Here is a 5462-nt window from a genome sequence, read left to right as displayed (position 1 = left end):
AGGTCCATTTACTTTACCTGTTTTGGTTACCTTTGTCATGTTTGTTCTACCATCATCGATATATCACAATGGAACCAGCCAGTCCCATTGACTGTCATAGTCTTACCTTCTGTTATACTTACTCATGCATTGAGCTTCATCTGTGTCTTACATTACCTGTTGGGTACCACATAATCCTCCCCAAGTTCCATTAAATTTACTCTTTCCCAAACTAATTCTCAAGACTGAAAAAATAAAAAGAAAGAACAAGAATCAAACAAGAGAAAACCATGAAAACCAATAGAAATACGACATCACAAGAAAAGTGGCATGACCATGCACTAGACATGACAAAAAAGCAAATCTAGAATAAGAAAATCACAAAGACCTAAAGCACAAGACTAACAATAGACACCATGACTCAATCTCCATGGTTCCCAAGGAAAGCTCAATGATGACCTTCTTCAAGGTTTCATGGCAACCTCTCTTGCCATGCAACTCCCTCCACCATACTGCCATAAACACATAAATGCCAGTGTATAAATAAACATAACAATACACTGGCTACCTTAGCTTTTTATGCCAAAAACACTGCCTTGTAACTGAACACATCCACGCCATCTCTCAATGGACTCCAATTCCCTTGACAGATCTATGTGCAAGTAGAAATTGGTTGATATACATGTCAAGTACATGTCCATGACTATAAAACATATCCACATAATGTCATACAAGATTAATATTAATAAGACTTCCTATATGCAAAGCAATCATTCATTTCGAATTAGGGTTTCAAAACATAGCCAAGGGAATTCTTGCTCAATTCCTTCATTTTACCTTTTTACCTTGTTGCAATCGAAGCTTACTATGAGTTGTCACATCACCCAACTATTAGTTATCTTAACACATCAACTATTACCTTGTCATGTTGATAGCGAGCATGTTTCCTGCAACTCTTCGCACATTTCAACCACACGTTCCAAATATAAGGACAATCATGTATATTAATTTGAAATCAACCTTTACCAAGACTAACAACCATGTCATAATCCAAAGTCAACTCATAATCATTACACATAATTCTACAATTGTCAACTACTTTCATGTACATATCAACCGTCTGAACACATATGTGTTAGTACAATCATCTTAAAACAATATCATTGGAATACATACTTGTATGATGTAACTCATAAAATATTCAACCAGCTTGCAAACATACCATGTTAAATAAATCAACAAGATGACATGATAGACATAAAAAAATCAACATCAAATAGACGACATAATCAAGAATGAAGAACCAAGTATACTACATAAGCAAACTCATACCTTAGTGTACCTCAGGGGAGGCTATCTTATCTACACAATCAATCTAGTTAGCAACATGTAAATTTAAAACATGTAAAGTTAAACATAAATAATATCACAATATCCATAACACTAACTAACTAACATGTTATCATCATAAACGCATAAGCATGTATCGTTCATGCATAACAACCCCGTGTGCAACATCATCACAAATATGTCGGCTCATACCTTAATATCGTAACCATAACCATCTGCATAGCCCAATCCAATTTAGGATGATACATATAACATCAATATATTAATGTTATAACCCTAATCGTCAAGTTAGCTAACATATAACAACAACAAGTTAACCTATAGCATACTCATCAAAAACATATAACATGGTCATCAAGTTATCTAACATAAACAAAAATAACAATGGATACAACCACATGTTACTATCATTCATGACTATCTGACACATGTGCATATGACTATACTAATCAACTACCACCTATCATGAATGTAACCATAACATAAAAATATATGTACATAAACTTAATGTATGTAACAATCCTCGACTTAAATACCTGCATGCCAAATATACAATGTCGGTATGATGACTTTCTCGTACCCCAGAGTCCAATGTTGCAATCTCATTTTGATGATCTCTATATCCTGTTCTATCTCAGCCAACACATTAGCATCATAGCAAGTGATATCACCATGATGACCTAAATTACATATAATGACTTTCGAAGGTATGTTATCCCTACTATTCATCCATCACTATAACCAAGACCATACATGCATAAGAAATGTGTAATCAAGCATTCACAAATTAAGACATACTCCACTACAACACCTTCAACCTTCACACGATGACATCACTACAACCATTACCAACACCATGTAAATGCAATAACCACATGGATTACATACATAAGGAACACAATTGCAGCCAACATGAAAGCATTATCAACACACAATCAAAGGAGACCACAACCACGCTTTGGTACCACTTTGTAATACTCTCCTCCCATATCTATCCACACAACTGGCCCATGGGGGTAAACATGTGACAAGAGGCCACTATGATATGATTCAACCTCTTAAGTCATGTTAGTGGAATGTGGAACTAGTGGAAACACACCATATAGACATTAATAATCAGCTACAGGACCCTGAGGAAATAATCCAATACGTTAGATAACTTACCTTAGGGTCCCACTAAATGCTTGGACAACTTAAGACCCAGTTTCTCCCATGCTATAGCCATGAGGGCAACCAAAAACCAAAAGTCACTCTCACAGGCTTTCCTTCCAGCACCCAGAGACCTAAATTGTCAGTGTTATGCCAACGACTCTATGATTTGAGCCACTTTTTCAGACCCAAAGCCCAGGTCACTGCCGATAATTTAACCATCTCTTCAAATTAGTAAAATAAAATGAAAATGATAGTACTAAAGGAAATACTTGTTCAAGGCCTTGATTAGATACCTACTAGCCACGACAGGCACTTTGTCAAATATATTGCAAATGTGTAATCTATAGGTGTAATTAACAGAACTGAGCATAGGGGTCTCATACTTATCTGAGATTCTCCATGAATTAATTTTTCCTTATAGCCTTAACTACCATTTCATTCATTAGTTCATAGATACATTGATCATTCAATTACAAGTAAAACCATGATGAAATCCATACATGGTTGTTGCCATCAAACATATAAATAACCAACATAATAGGGATAAAAATACCAATGAAATCATGTCGACATAAACCACATATAATCCATCATAATGCTCATACAGATACATGGAGAAATAACCATTCATTAATGATGCAAAATCCAAACCCGAGATGGGACTTCCACATTCCACCTGACCGTAGAATGGCTTATCCAAATCTCTCTTCATACATTTACCCTTATGCCATATTCTAAGGATGAATTTCGGATCTCATAGAACACATCAATAAAAAACAATTGAGGTCTTCCGGAGGCCATCCACCTTAACCGATCAAACAATGATTCCACCTCACGGTCAGACATCACCAAAACCATCACCTAATAGATCTCTATCCTAGCCTTCCAAGGCTCCAAAGCATTTGTTCCAATGCAAATCCCAACACTACTAACTCAACCCACACTTGTTGTCAAGCTCTAGAGCATTTGTCCAACCAAGGCTCTAGGACTAGTAATTCAACCAACAACTACTGTCAGGATTTGAGAGCATTTTTCCAACCGGGTTTCCAGGACTAGTAACTCAACCCACCAAGGGCTTCAAGAAAATTTTCCCAACCAAGGCTTCCAGGACTAATAACTCAACCCATGTTGTTATAGGCCTTCCAGAGTATTTTTCCAATGAAGGCTACGAGACTAGTAACTAAATCCAAGCCCTTACAGGGCTTCCAGAGTGTTTGTCCAACAAAGAATTCTAGGAACTAATAACTCATCCCAAGCTAAGGAAACATGAGACCTAACAAAAACAAACAAGGAACTAAACCAATAATCTCCATGGCTATCACTAGAAATGGCAAGGATAGGAAAATCCACTCTCAATCCAGGCAATCCTCCATGTGAGTGACAAATCATGACCAATAAATCACATGCATGTGCCATGCATGCAAGAAGTATTTGTGAAAACATACATGCAACTCGATACCTACAAGAAAAATCCATTATAGTTGTTGATATCGATGCCCTCTTGATTTGACTTCTTGCTTCAAAACTCGAAGTGTGACACACCATCCAAGAGTGGTCCAAGAAAACTCTAAGTATCCAAGAGTATGATAGCTAGAGAGAGAGAGAATATGGACAGCGCTCGAAAACTGAATTGATCAAGTCTTTTACACTGATCCTCAGAAGCCTTTTTGTTAATGAGGTCTCTATTTTCTCCATTTTCCATTATTTTATTTCAATTTCCTCCTCACATGAAACATGTCAATTTTCACCTTACTTTTCCCCTAATTTCCTTTATTTTCATAAATAATATGCCAATTAATGCCTCATGCCTTTCCAAACATTAGCTATTGCCTTTTTCAATTTCCTTAGCCATAATAAACCAAATCAACACCCACTAGGATGTTTCCACCAGCATTCGGCTTGGAATATGTGTCCCATCAGCGTGGCATTATATATATTTCACATGAGTTTTTAACCAAGTTTGTTACATGCTCATTTTCCAGTTGTTAAGCACACTGTGGCTGGTGGCTCCACCCATTTGGTTGTCTTGGTTCGAGGGTTATTAGCTTGTACGACCCATTGTATTGACGGATATAAATCTTTCACTATGTATCCTTGGATGGCTCTACCCTAGGACTAATCTTTGAAAACAAATCCTCATTATTCCTTGTGTAGTTTCACCCTTGTTGATATGGTCGGTGTCATGGGGAAATTGAGCAACAAAGTATTTTTTCTTTTAAGTCTCACCTCTGGTCATTAATATTAGTTTTTGGATGCCTCGAATCAATTTCTAATTGAATTCATGGACTATAGGGTCACTATTTTCCATTTTTGTAAGTAAGGTGCTGATTTTCTTTGGCAAATTAGCCTTGAATCGAATAACAACTCAAGTAATTAGATCATGAAACTTTCCTTAATGGCTCTCATTTTATTTTCTTTCTTTTTCCAGACTATCAATATTTAATAAGTTCGACATCACTTGTCTCTGAAGGGTTTCAACACCAAGTCTATTATGACTTAGGTTCTTTTCTTTGCTGCTTTACTTTATGGATACACCAGTTTTCATTATTTTTTTAATGGTATGGAAGGGTCTTGTATCTAATGCAAACTGTGATGGAAAAATTCTTACAGGAATCATCATCAGTAGAGGTCTTCATTCTTCAGGTATGGAGATCCTATATGGTTTTTGTTCTCTTTTTGTTTATACGTGGTACACATTTCTAGTATTATGGAAACTCATGGCTTTAATCTACATTCTTGCTTGAAGGTAACAAGAAATTTGATCAATTTGTCTTCACGTTCATCCACAAGATTCCCTGGAAAATCTTCACTTTTCATTCATACAGATTGGTCTACACATGGTTCCTCTTAATGGGTATGACACAGATGCATCCTTCTCTATTTATTAGCCAAGTTTATCCATGTTAAGCCATGGGAAAATAGGTAGAGTGTTGCTCTCTTGGTGAGTGCTAGGTTCCTATAATACTAGTGATTCCCCATTA

Source organism: Pinus tabuliformis, chromosome 1_2 (genome assembly GCF_031772625.1).
Source record: "Pinus tabuliformis cultivar Carrire ecotype Pingquan chromosome 1_2, CPIR1, whole genome shotgun sequence".
NCBI lineage: Eukaryota > Viridiplantae > Streptophyta > Pinopsida > Pinales > Pinaceae > Pinus > Pinus tabuliformis.
Note: the sequence above shows the minus strand (reverse complement) of the source record.